Source organism: Oncorhynchus tshawytscha, linkage group LG30, assembly GCF_018296145.1.
Source record: "Oncorhynchus tshawytscha isolate Ot180627B linkage group LG30, Otsh_v2.0, whole genome shotgun sequence".
Taxonomy (NCBI): Eukaryota; Metazoa; Chordata; class Actinopteri; order Salmoniformes; family Salmonidae; genus Oncorhynchus; species Oncorhynchus tshawytscha.
In genome coordinates, this window is record NC_056458.1 from 33,576,360 (window position 1) to 33,590,891 (window position 14,532).

Consider the following 14,532-nt stretch of genomic DNA (forward strand, 5'->3'; position numbering starts at 1 on the left):
GGAAATATCGAAAAATAGAAGAACTCAAAAAAAAAAAATTCTGCGAATTATTTAAATACTTTCTGTAAATAATTCAGTAACTTCCTTTATGAACTTATATCAGTAAATTCCAGCGATTCTATAGCAATTGTCAGAATAATTTTATACGTTTGGGAACCTGTATTTTTTAATTCGGATTTGTTCAGTGATTTATTTAAATAGTTTCTGAAAATAATTCAGCAATCACCTTTTGGAACAATATATCAGTAAATTTAAGCGGTTCTATAACAATTGTCAGAATAATTTTATCTCCTGGGGAATACCAACAGCGGAAAGAGAGAAAAAGGAAACCGTCAATATTTTAGCACGGCGGCTGGGTTAATTCACGACTGATCAGTATTTTGGCTCACCGACCGTCAATCTTACACCGTTTATGTATTCAGAGTATGGCAATCATTCCTCAACAAATGTTTTCTCTGAATTGGGCACAACAAAATCGCGGAACATCAAAACTGGTTATATTATGTTATAGTGTGATGTGCAATGGTCACATCATTCCCGATCTCTGTCTTGTGGAACGCTAAACTTACATATACTATGTCTATTCGACTACACCTCTAACATAACCAATTAAACAGTATACCACTTATTTTAATAGGATATTTTACATGCATTAACTACACCTCTAACACAACCCATTAAAATAAATCACGCAATTCATTCACTCAGTTTACATTAATCTTAGTATCCATTATACACTAAAACACAGCCTCGATTTAACCTCACCTCACACACAACCTATATATATTATAGGACAGTTTTCTATGCAGATTTCAGAACAAATCGGATTCCAGGGGGAAATCTAGTGTATTGGTCAAAAACAATTTACCCAGTTACATTGGTCAGTTTACATTAATTTCAGTATCCATTATACACTAAAACACAGCCTCGATTTAACCTCACCTCACACACAACCTATATATATTATAGGACAGTTTTCTATGCAGATTTCAGAACAAATCGGATTCCAGGGGAAATCTAGTGTATTGGTCAAAAACAATTCACATATTCCATTTAAAAAAACTCAGTATAGGCCAATTAATAAAAATATAAAAATAAAAACAAGCAAAACAACATATCCTTGATCAATGCCTTAGGTTTTTATGTAAAAAAAAATTTGGGCAACGATTCATACTCACGTCAGTACTTTCTGATCAAAATTTGGTTTAGACTATAATACAATATGCAGATTTCGATTTAACAGGCTCTGCTCACCTTTTAAGTAGAGCGCTCCGATCAGATTTCCTGAGGCAAGACGAATGGCTGATTGTCTCTTGGACAGGTCACACTTCCGTCTGATTTTGAGCCATTGATCTGTTTCGTCCTCTCACACTAACTTATCATAGATCGAATCCAGGAATAACCATCCTCTGCTACCATTTTGTTAGTGTTTCATACTGGAGAGGGAATGCAAAACAACGACGCTGGACAGAGTGGAATCAGGTGTATCAAAAAGGCAGTTTATTGGTCAAAGTTATCTTGTTCTACATCGTGCACGGACCTAAGGAATGTGACTCTGTGAGGAGTCAGAATAATTAGGCTGCACAGCCAGAGTTTACAACAGAATGTATACAAAGAATAATGTAGGTGGAGTCTCCTCGTGTTGATCTTCTGACTGGTCCTGAAGAGTTGGAGGCGGGCCCCATTGGTGCACAGCAAAGTCCTTTGCTCTTGGCACCTGACCAGTAGGGGGTAGAGTGTGAGTGTACAGTGCTTCATGAGATGTGTGTGTGTCAAGGAAAACGTGGATTTTATGGACTGGTAATGTCTGCTTTAGGCTCAGGTGTTTCCTGTTTATGCAGGAGTGCATGTAGAGTTCAATGTCAGTGAGATAGCTTGGCACTTCTAAGCTCGTTAGTGTTGCAGGCTGCTCTTTGTAGTTTTACAGGGGAGTATATTTGCGTGATGGCAGCTGTGTGTCCTTCGGATAATCATGTTATTGCACGTAGGCTCTAAACTTGACTGAGGACACTGGGCCCAGAGTTGTCTGAGGGCATCCGGTTTAACCAGAGCTTTGGTCTGCTAGTAACGCTTTATATTAGATTATTTATATAACACCTGCAGAAATAAATTTGGGTAGGTGAACACCACTTGTGGCAGGAGCAGAAGGGACAGAACGTGGTGCTGTGGTGCTGTAGCCAGCAAGCTCCTTGATGAGCAGCTCTCTGAAGGCTAGCTGTGAGATGGGGGGCTTTCCACAGCTCTTAGCCATTTCCTTGTGTAGGATGAATGCATTCACCACAGCAATGTTGATGAAATGATAGAAGAAGGTCTTGTACCATTTCATCATCTTATGGAGAACATTGTAATAGCCTATCAGCGCATCTGACAAGTCCATACCTCCCATGCTCTTGTTGTAGTCCTTTATTGGTGTCCGGCTGGATGAACCAGCTTCAGTGGGGGATGGACACCTTGGCACTGGGGGCTCCCATTCAGAGTCAGTGTCACTGTGAAAGAAAATGTTCAGTTAGAATAGATTCACATATGAGCCCTGTATCAACAGATATATATATATATATATATATAGAGAGAGAGAGAGAGAGAGAGAGTACAGGGAACATAAGGTTGAACATATTATTATAGACCTGCTAGATCTACTGTCTCATTTATATTATGACAGACCAGCTAGATCTACTGTCTATTTTATATTATGACATTTTCAGCTAGATCTACTGTCTCTATTATATTATGACAGACCAGCTAGATCTACTGTCTCCATTTCACTTTGGCTTTCATGTGGGGGTGGGGTGGAGCGGCAGACACGCATCTCGGCCATGCTCCCTCTAATCCACAATATGTATATATACACACACAAACAGGCTATGGGTCATACACATACAGTACATACAAACATACCACCACCCACAATGTATAGCCAACGTGTACTTTACACATTTCATTTTTATATATTGCTTCTAAAATTTAAAAAAAATCAAATAATATTTTATATTATTAATTTCAAACAACGGCATTAGCATGAGAAGAACTTACCAGTCCAAAACGATGTCCTCTCCGTTCAAAAAATATTCCTCCATTTGGGAATCGCTAAATGAATCGTCCTCCAACAATCTCTCTCGCTTTCCCGATCAGTTTCTTCTAAAATTGTGTGCACATCTGTATATCTAGACTTAGATTTAGCTTTCCCTGACTTAGTCGCCATAATGATTGATATATAAACAGCTGAAGATGCGCTTTACCAAAATAATGCTGTGCGTAACATGCGTGGCTCCTTCCGGTATGAATCTTCAATGGCGAATGACCCTCTTTACGCCGGAGTTTACCACATGGGTTGGTGTTCCAACACAACCATTACATATTGCCGTTTACCTCAGCTCATTGGCTATCTACCCAGCTAGATTTCAAGACTATCAGTGGTCATTGGGTTAAAATACAGTCAATCAACGAAACAGAGGTCATATCATTGGTGCACAATGATGTCATTACTTGTTGTCTTCAAATCGGTTTCTTTCAGTCAATACGTCCCGCGAAATGACCCATCAGGTTTGGGTGTGTTACAAACAAACCAGTTGATTGCAATGAAACCAAACATGACTGGATAAAGTCACGTTTAGTGTGTGTATTTACATCGAATGTGTCATCGAAAATGGAATGAGACGGAATTCACGACACAAGCGGTTCACAAAATGTTTCGTGTTCGGCTATAAAAATGGATTTGATCACACAAAACCCTTCACTGTGTAACAATGAGCATTGGGATTGCAAACAGAGGAAGATCGTCAAAGGTAAACAATTTATTTGATTGCAATTTGTGATGTTACGCCTGTGCTGGTTGAAAAAGTTTTTTTTATGGGGCTTTGTTCTCAGATAATCGCATCGTATTCTTTCGCAGTAAATCCTTTTTTAAAATCTGATACGCAGTTGGATTACCAAGATTCTAGGCTTTCGACCCAAGTGAGACACTTGTATTTTCATGAATGTTTAATATGACTATTTATGTAGCGATCACCATATGTTGTCGAATTTAATCCCGCTAACGGGTTCGGTGCGCAGAGAGGTTAATATGGCTAACTCTTTGGAAATCCTAGCAAATAGAACAACTGAGAGTCTTGAGTTAATTACGGCTGAGATGGTTGCCATTCAGACTGTGGTGATGCAAAATCGTTTGGCCCTTGATTATCTTCTGTCTTCACAAGGGGGTAGATGTGCTGTTATTGGTGCTGAATGCTGTACTTACATTCCTGATAATTCTGAAGAAATAACTGACCTAATACAAAAATCAGGACTGAGGGCGCAAAATATCATGATTACAATCCAGATGTTTTAGACTCAGTCATGTGGTTGTCTTCCACATTCGGTACATGGGGAAGTTTTTTGGTGAGCATGATACCTCCAATAGTGGGAGTTGTGGTTATTTTTCTCATCCTCATCCAGGCCATCAAGCGTGCTATTGCCCAATGTTTGTCTGCTAAAATCTGACGGTCCAACTCATCCCAAACCATTTCAATTAGGTTGAGGTCAGGGGATTGTGGAGGCCAGGTGATCTGATGCAGCACTCCATCACTCTCCTTCTTGGTCAAATAGCCCTTACATAGCCTGGAGGTGTGTTGAAAAACAAATTATAGTCCCACTAAGTGCAAACCAGATGGGATGGCGTATCGCTGCAGAATGCTGTGGTAGCCATGCTGGTTAAGTGTGCCTTGAATTCTAAATAAATCACCGACAGTGTCACCAACAAAGCACCTCCACACCTCCTCCTCCATGCTTCACGGTGGGAACCACACATGCAGAGATCATCCATTCACCTACTCTGCGTCTCACAAAGACACGGAGGTTGGAACCAAAAATCTCAAATTTGGACTCATCAGACTAAAGGACAGAATTCCACCAGTCTAATGTCCATTACTTGTGTTTCTTGGTCCAAGCAAGTCTCTTCTTCTTGATGTCCTTTAGTAGTGGTTTCTTTGCAGCAATTTGACCATGAAGGCCTGATTCACGCAGTCTCCTCTGAAAAGATGTTATGTGTCTGTTACTTGACTCTGTGAAGCATTTATTTGGGCTGAAATCTAAGGTGCAGTTAACTCTAATGAACTTGTGTTCTGCAGCAGAGGTAACTCTGGGTCTTCCTTTCCTGTGGCGGTGCTCATGAGAGCCAGATTCATCATGGCCCTTGATGGTTTTTGCGACTGTACTTGACATTTTCCAGATTGACTGACATTTTCCATTTTCCAAATTGACTGACTTCATGTCTTAAAGTAATGATGGACTGTAATTTCTCTTTGCTTATTTGAGCAGTTCTTGCCATAATATGGACTTGGTATTTTTCAAATAGGGCTATCTTCTGTATACCACCCTACCTTGTCACAATACAACTGATTGGCTCCAATGCATTAATAAGGAAATAAATTCCACAAATAAACTTTTAACAAGGCACACCTGTTAATTTAAATGCATTCCAGGTGACTATCTCATGAAGCTGGTTGAGAGAATACCAAGAGTGTGCAAAGCTTTCATCAAGGGTAAGGGTAGCTACTTTGAAGAATCTCAAATATAAAATATATTTTGATTTGTTTAACACTTTTTTTGGTTACTACATGATTCCATATGTGTTATTTCACAGTTCTGATGTCTTCATTATTATTCTACAATGTAGAAAATAGTACAAATAAAGAAAAACCTTAAATTAGTAGGTGTGCCCAAACTTTTGAATGGTACTCTCTTATCTTAGAATATGTTAAATCAGTGTGGGAAATAATTTAGCAGAGTGCTCTTCACAGAATATTCAATAGGATACTACTACAGAGTAAAGTCATCTCAATTCCAATGAGATTTCTGAATAATAGGCTACTTAACCGTTCATTGACTTTGCCTACTCATCAGGACATGCATATTTGCCGGGCTGCGCCATGCATGGTTTTGACTAGATTTATTAGTAAGATGAGACAGACAACGGTATATGTCTTCAGTCGAAAGCTGAGTGGCTTCTCTGCGCGGCAGGAGCTTGAAACTGCGTGGATATTTATCCGTGGCATTCACTCTTCTTTATCCACGGCAACGAGAGGAAGAGTAGTAGCCTACCGTGAGAAAAACCCACAACACTGAGACCGGAATGGCTTGATTTTCATCAGCTCGATTCTATCAGCTGGACATGGCAGAAATGATCAACAACCTCATCATGCTTTGATGCGAAGATTTTCTCGCGTTCTCTCAGGAGACCCTTAACTTCCAGACAGCAATAGACATGCCACGAAAATTTAAACATTTCCACTATTCAACAGCAGCAGGTGCAAGAAATCAAGACAAATAAATACCCAACCAAAAACTCAAGCCGTAGAACAAGCGGGAAACGTCATCTTATGAATGGTCGGGTAAGCAGCCGCCGGTAAAGACAGTCATTTTTCATGGATGCTTCTTTTTCAGTTTAAGTTTTTGTGATATACCCCACATCTGAACTATTATTTTCGCATATGGAGTGGTTCCCGTATGGAAAAGAAAAATACATTTTGATTTGTATCTTCTATGCACAAGTTGATAATGTGTGAAAGAAAAATCGAATAAGAATCTGTAGTGCATGATTTGACAATGAAGATAAAATAAAGGCTTTAAACGAAATAAATGCTTTCCTTATAGGCTCCACATTACAAACCATGACAAAAAAGGAGAAAAAATGTCATATTTGTATAGGCCCATGAACAAAAAAAATCAGATATGAGTTTCCATGGGGAGATAACATATGCATTTAATATAATGTTTACAAGACTATTAACTATCTCATTGTAAACTTGTCACTTCAGAATATAAACCCTGCCAGGAAAGAACCCAAGGGGGCATAAGTAGTGATAAAGGCGTATTTTTCATGACATCTTATACCAACGTTTTTGGTGCAGTCTGGACCAGCCTTGATTTCAACGTCCAAGGACGTAATTTTTTTGTCCAGACCAATCTTAGACTACGATGTTTGGTTTAGATTTTGTCCGGTTTGGACTGGCCTTGAGTTCAATGTCCACAGACCTCCGGTCCGGCCTATATTTGGCCCAAACATAGTCTATAATTGATTCAAATTTGGTCCAGACCATCCATGATTTGGCCCAAACATAGACGTCTATAATAGGTTCAGACAAAATCTGAACCAATATTAGACAACTATGTTTCACAAGTTTGGACAGCACAGTACATACAGTACAGTAGAGCACAGCAGAGTACAGTACAGTAAAGTATAGTACAATATAGTAAAGCACACTAGAGTAAAGTATAGTGTGCCATACCCTACTCTACTCTACTGAATAAAACCTTACTATTCTGTACCATACTGTACTATGCTCTACTGTAATATTCAAACTTGTGAAACAACCTAGACGTCTATGATTTGTTCAGATTTGGATCGCACCGAACAAATTTGTACTGGCTTGGGGTTCAAGTGCATTCGAATAATATCCAGCATACTTTGCAAGTGTTTGTTTTTACATTTACATTTTGTTTATTCAGCAGATACTCTTATCCAGAGCAACTTAGAGTCATTGCATTCAACTAAGGTAGATAAACAAAAATGTTATTCTAGTTGAAGGGGTCTGTTGGTTTATTCTGTAATAATGACTAAATCTTACATGAATATTAAACATGAAATATCAAAACCAAATGTGCACGCCTTTGTTAATATGTATTGGCAATAACTAACTTAATGGTGAGGCATAAAATTTATCTTTCGTCAGGCTGGATGTTTGAAATATGAGTTTTTTGGACTACTTTGAACATCATTGCTGCCAGTTTCAAAGCTTTTGAAAAAGCTAACATAAGTGCATGTGACCGATGGAAACAATAATAACAAGACTTTTTTTTATATATCAAGAGGCTTGAAAAATTATTATTGTGATATAATGCTTATTTAATTGAATGTATGTGCAGTTGAAATTTGGCCATAGAATTAATTTCCGTAAACTTCTGTAACTTCTGTAAATTATGCCTTTTCAGTGTCTTGAAAATATGTATTTTTGTCACCTGGAAAATACATATTTTCACCTTTTCATTCAGCACCCAAATTCAACGTACTGAAAATACGTATTTTCAACGTCCATAAAGGTAGTCTTTTTGACGTCCGTATAAGATATTTTTTTCAACATCCAGAAAATATATTTTCTAAACTTTCATTCAGCACATGAAATGCACGTTTATTTTATATATTGTATTTAACCTTTGTTTAACTATGCAAGTCAGTAAAGAACAAATTCTTATTGCTTACACATGTCAATGTCTGGAACTTACTGCTTACACATGTCAATGTCTGACGTCTTTTCAACATAATTTTGCTTACTGGGTGGTAGTTTGGGTATGTGTTGGCTTCTAATGGTAATCTTTTGTCTGTGTAATTGCACTGTTTTGCTGCACATTTCCTTCTGATCCACTGAATGCAATTTTGATGTTCTATTATGACTAAATTTGTTTTCAGAATTTAACAAATAGGCCTATGTATTTTATTTCATTATCCTATACAATCCACCATGATTTACCCCAAAAATATTTTTATCCTATTTATTTCCACCAATAATTAGTCAAATTATCGCACCTTAATTTGACCCTGGAAATACAGTATGACAATTAGATTTTCCCGTAATGTTTTTAAGCAATTAACATAAATACGTGCAGTAATTTTATTTACATTTCTGTATCTAAATAAGCAGGTAGGCATATCAGTTCCAACTTAAACTTGGATTGGAAACTATGCCTTGCCGCAGCAATAGATCTCTGCATGCAGGCAGCCTTCTTGCTCAAGCGTCAACATTCCATACGGCCATTGGGACAGAGCGCCTGGTAGGTTACACAACAACACAGCTGGAAAATGACAGTTTCTCGACATTTGCACAAAAAATAATAATATTTGACTGCTAAGTGGTCATCCATGTTCTCATGCATTCTTGTTTTACTTTTGTAAGTAAATTGGCAGTTTGTTGGGGAGAAGAACGTCAAGGAAAGTTTTGCTAGCTGGCTAGCTAACGTTAGCTCTCTGGCTAATCCTCGATGGACATGGTAAGTTAAATTTCAATTTGTACCCATTGTAGCTAGTTAGCTATCTAATGTTTTGACATTTGATATGTTTAGCTATTAATGACAGTAAGAGTGTGTGTGCGTGCGTGAGAGAGAAATTATGATCACAATAACTTTGTGCGCGCGAGAGAGGGTTGATAAATGCAAATAGGAAACATTGACTGTGTGTGACATTGTTATCTAGCCTAATTCTTGAAACATGTACCTCCCAATACGAATGTGAAGTTTTTATTGATTCATCAGGGATCCTTGCCTATCCCCCCTCAACACTCATTCTAACACCTTTCAACTACCTTCTTCAATTATTGATTCTCTTTATTGCAGTAATCTTCTAGCTTGGATGGCAGACAGAAGTTATCTAGCCGGCTGACTAAGAAATGTAAAAAGCTTATGTTTTGTTGTCGCTCTCTCTCCATCTTTCTGCTTATTATTCGTTAAAAAAAATGTTTTACCAAGTTGACTGAGAACACATTCTCAGCAACAACCTGGGGAATATAGTTACAGTTGAGATGAAGGAAGCAATTGGAAGCTAGGGATGATTAGGTGACCATGATGGTATGAGGGCCTGTTGGATGAATCTAGTCTTGTGTTCATTAACCAATTCAATTAAAACACTCTGTCCATTTCTAAGGATTTGTAAGGTTCTTATTTGCATGAAATGGACAGAGACCAGCCACCAAGATTAGCCAATAGCGTTTATTCTCGTGAGCTCTGCCCATCATTTCATGTACATTGATTTATATACCTCTCATTTCATCATAAATGTCCCTCCTCCTCTCAGACAATGACAAAGCTGCTTTTCAATTCCATTCCAACACATACATATTGCTTATCATATGCTACCACATGTTACACAATCTACTGCAAGCCCAACGGTTTCTCCCCTCCCTGGTTGGGGACCAGACATCTTTCCTGTTGTTAGTTTCACTGTGGTCACAAGTTGTCTGTTAACACTTCCTCTTTGCCTATATATAAACATATTCTTCATCAGTCAGCATAGAATTCTGTTAGTTATAATTCTACGTTAGATGTATACATCATATAGTCATTATTGATAAAAATCCTTCAACAGGGCCAGATTGGGATTAACACCCTTACATTTACGATAAGTGCCATGGGATCTTTAGTGGCCACAGAGAATCAGGACACCCGTTTAACATCCTATCCAGTACCCTACACAGAGCAATGTCCCCAATCACTGCCCTGGGGAATTGGGATATTTTTTAAGACCAGAGGAAAGATTGCCTCCTCCCTTTTTTAGACCTTCCTTGGTGAGTCACGTAAAGTTTCTCCCCTTTCTCTTGCTCATTCTCCCTGTCGCTCACTCAAACATGTTGCAGAGATGATGAAGAGATTTGCGAATTACACCCATTTCTAACTAGCAATGTTTGCTGCAGGAATGATATGACAGACACACAACTTCTGAAAAATATAATATTTTATTGTCTCTATTTGTCTCTTTACATATACTTAAATTTTTTCTTTCTTTTTTTAAGACTGCCAAACTGTCCTGGATTGGGGGAACTGTCTGGGATAATGTCCTCGGGATTATAGAGTGGTGTGTTTATAAAAAGTTGTTGTAATATTAAAACATGTATTAGGATTAAGCAACACTCTATCTTATTTAGCGACAATTTAAACAATGTAATGATCCAACTACTGTCTAATTTTAAAATGTTTCAGATTGATGACCAATGAATTAATGTCCCACTTCAATATGAAGGGACAGAGGAGCAAACATGCCTTTGCTACCACTCATGTGTGTTCCATTGTAATTGGTATATAAATGTGAGCAGTTGAGACATTTGACATAGACAATGCAACATTTTAAATATATTTTACTGTGCGTTACTGTTGTCGTGTCCTGCATGCCCACATTATGCCAATCTGTAATTTATTCTCTTTTTATGCTTACATTAAGTGTCATGAAAAACCAGAAAACTTGGGAGGTTGATGTGTTGCGGGCCGTCGGTAAAGTCCTTAAATGTGCACCTGACCGCTGTGGTGGAGGAGGACCTAAAGTATGTATATGAGCAAGTTGCTCTTGTTTGAAGACATCTCTAAGCTATAACTAGTTAAAAAATCTCTAAATCGATAAAGTTCTAATGCGCTGATTCTCATCACTGCAGATCTGACTCATCACACCACTCTTCAAAAGGGCCATTGCGCTCCAGATCACCTTCTTTGCTCAGAGGTCCTTGATGAGGATCTTCCTCACCACACCACTCTTAATAATCATCAATAATAAAAAGCAATACGCCTTCATATACTCTGCCCCAGTCTTTCTATGCATGTAATGTCTGTGGGTAAATTATGAAATAATTACTGTATGCAGATGTGCATAGAATTGTTTGATTTATTTTAAATGTAAGAATGTTTTGCAGATTGAAACTAATTGGTGACTATGGAAACAAATAAATGTAATGAACAATGTTTTCAATATCCAACTTTATCCCCTGCAATACTTTTTACAGTAGGTAATAAGCTGTAGTCAGGTGGTCATTACCAGGTTATGATGAAGTCTTAACTATGACCAGTACATTATACCGGTAGCAAATAATATAGTGGTCAGAATTATCACCAGCTGGTCGTATGGTGGTCAGAAAAATATGTAGTATTCTGGTCGTAAAACATGTTTGCGACCAGAATAAGAGTTATTTAAAAGACGTCATACAGACGTCTTTCAACCAGGTTTTTCCCACTGCGGATGAATCACGCAGTTCAGTGTCCATTATCCAATGAGGTTTTGATTGACAGTGCAGTTTACTTTGGGGCAAGTTTAATGTAAATAAGCCTTAATGACAAATTATGATTGCTGACATGCTGAAAAATCTTATTGTCTAGAAGAGCAATGGTTAGAAATAAAAACAGTGTTCTGGAGCACTTAGGGGACTAGTCTATTGTTGTATTAATTTATTAATTTATTGCAAGTGTAATTACTACAGAAGGTTTGACTAGATTCCCATCAGCTAACCTTTAGCTCGGAAAGCTCTCGCCAGTTCATACAACGCGTTTCAAACCAGAGCATAACAGACCTATTTTTCTCCCCATATCCCCGGATTCCTACCAAAAACTCTGAACATTTTCATCTGGATCTTCGCAACTAGCTAACCGCAATCCCGGGTGACCACTCTTGGCTAGCGTTTTCATCCTGGAGCAAGCACCAATTAGCCTGAAGCTAGCCCGGCCAGGGCTCCTGTGCTACCACCGAAGCCCACTCATGGGCTACAATATCCGGACCCCTTCTACTGCCGGTACGGGGCACGGAACCCCGCCGATCCTCTACAACTGGAATACCGACATAATCTGCCCAAGGATTCCAACAGGTCCTTCAGGCGCGACGCCCGCTGAAGGCCCATTCTGCTAACCAGCTAGGCCTGCTAGCTACCAAGAACTACTTGGAACCCTACTAATTCCACGACTGGTCTATCGACGTCACCGCATGAAGAGGCAAAAACAGACTTACCCCCATCACGACATCCCCCAAAGGCTAACTTGCTAGCACCGGTCTGTTAATTGCTAGAAGGCTTGCCCCGGTCTGCTAACTGCTAGCCCCTGCTAACTGCTTGCTTGCCAGCCCCGGTCTGCTAACTGCTAGCTTATTTAGCCCCGGCCTACTAACTGTTAACGTGTTAGCATCGGCCTGCTACCTGTCTGAATCTCCGTGTTCCCAGTCAGCCCAACCACTCACTGGACCCATATGTTCACTTGGCTACGCATGCCTCTCTCTAATATCAATATGTCTAGTCCATTACTGTCCTGGTTAGTGATTACTGTCTTATTTCACTGAAGAGCCTCTAGCCCTGCTCAATATGCCTTAACCAACCATGTTGTCCCACCTCCTACATATGCGATGACATCACCTGGTATAAACGTCTCTAGAGACTATATCTCTCTCATCATTACTCAATGCCTAGGTTTACCTCCAATGTACTCACATCTTCCTTACCTTTGTCTGTACACTATGCCTTGAATCTATGCTATTGTGCCCAGAAACCTGCTCCTTTTACTCTGTTCCGAACGTGCTAGACAGCCAGTTCGTATACCATTTAGCCGTACCCTTATCCTACTTCTCCTCTGTTCCTCTGGTGATGTAGAGGTTAATCCAGGTCCTGCAGTGCCTAGCTCCACTCCCCAGGTGCTCTCATTTGTTGACTTCTGTAACCGTAAAAGCCTTGGTTTCATGCATGTTAACATTAGAAGCCTACTCCCTAAGTTTGTTTTACTCACTGCTTTAGCAAACCCGGATGTCTTAGTCGTGTCTGAATCCTGGCTTAGGAAAACCACCAAAAACCTTGAAATCTCCATCGCTAACTATAACATTTTCCGCCAAGATAGAACTGCCAAAGGGGGCGGTGTTGCAATCTACTGCAAAGATAGCCTGCAGAGTTCTGTATTACTATCCAAGCCTGTACCCAAACAATTCGAGCTTCTACTTTCCAGAAACAAGTCTCTCTTTGTTGCCGCTTGCTATAGACCTCCCTCTGCCTCCAGCTGTGCCCTCGATACCATATGTGAATTGATTGCCCCCACCATCTATCTTCTCAGCTTGTGCTACTAGGTGACCTAAACTGGGACATGCTTTTAACACCCCGGCCATCCTACAATCCAAGCTTGATGCCCTCAATCTCACACAAATGATCAATGAACCTACCAGGTACAACTCCAAATCCATAAACACGGGCACCCTCATAGATGTCATCCTAACTAACTCACTCTCCAAATACACCTCTGCTGTTTTCAATCGAGATCTCAGCGATCACTGCCTCATTGCCTGCATCCGTAATGGGTCTGCGACCAAACGACCACCCCTCATCACTGTAAAACGCTCCCTAAAACACTTCTGCGAGCAGGCCTTTCTAATTGACCTGGCCGGGGTGTCCTGGAATGACATTGACCTCATCCCGTCAGTAGATGATGCCTGGCTATTCTTTAAAAGTGCCTTCCTCACCATCTTAAATAAGCATGCCCCATTCAAAAAAATATAGAACCAGTCTGCCCTTGACCAGCACAAAAACATCCTGTGGCGTTCTGCATTAGCATCGAATAACCCCTGTGATATGCAACTTTTCAGGGAAGTTAGGAACAAATATACACAGGCAGTTAGGAAAGCTAGCTTTTTCAAACAGAAATTTGCATCCTGTAGTACTAACTCAAAAATGTTCTGGGACACTATAAAGTCCATGGAGAATAAGAGCACCTCCTCCCAGCTGCTCACTGCTCTGAGGCTAGGAAACACTGTCAACAAAATAAATCCACTATAATTGAGAATTTCAATAAGCATTTCTCTACGGCTGGCCATGCTTTCCACCTGGCTACCCCTACCCCGGTCAACTGCCCGGAACCCTCCACAGCAACCCGCCAAAGCCCCCACCATTTCTCCTGTACCCAAATCAAGATAGCTGCTGTTCTGAAAGAGCTGCAAAATCTGGACCCCCTACAAATCAGCCGGGATAGACAATCTGAACCCTCTATTTCTAAAATGATCTGCCGAAA

General features: G+C 39.6%; 1 long non-coding RNA gene across 2 annotated transcripts; it reads left to right on the plus strand.

The window, feature by feature from the left end:
- Positions 1-5,830: 5,830 nt before the first annotated feature.
- Positions 5,831-11,562, plus strand: LOC112228100. 2 transcript variants are annotated; one of them, XR_006080337.1, is made up of 7 exons: positions 5,831-6,365; positions 8,673-8,802; positions 8,925-9,018; positions 9,361-9,415; positions 10,533-10,594; positions 10,958-11,057; positions 11,166-11,562. It is a non-coding gene; the product is annotated as an uncharacterized LOC112228100 (long non-coding RNA). The 2 variants fall into 2 exon arrangements; XR_002949979.2 differs by lacking the exon at positions 9,361-9,415 and having other exon boundaries at positions 5,836-6,365.
- The last annotated feature ends 2,970 nt before the right edge of the window (positions 11,563-14,532 follow it).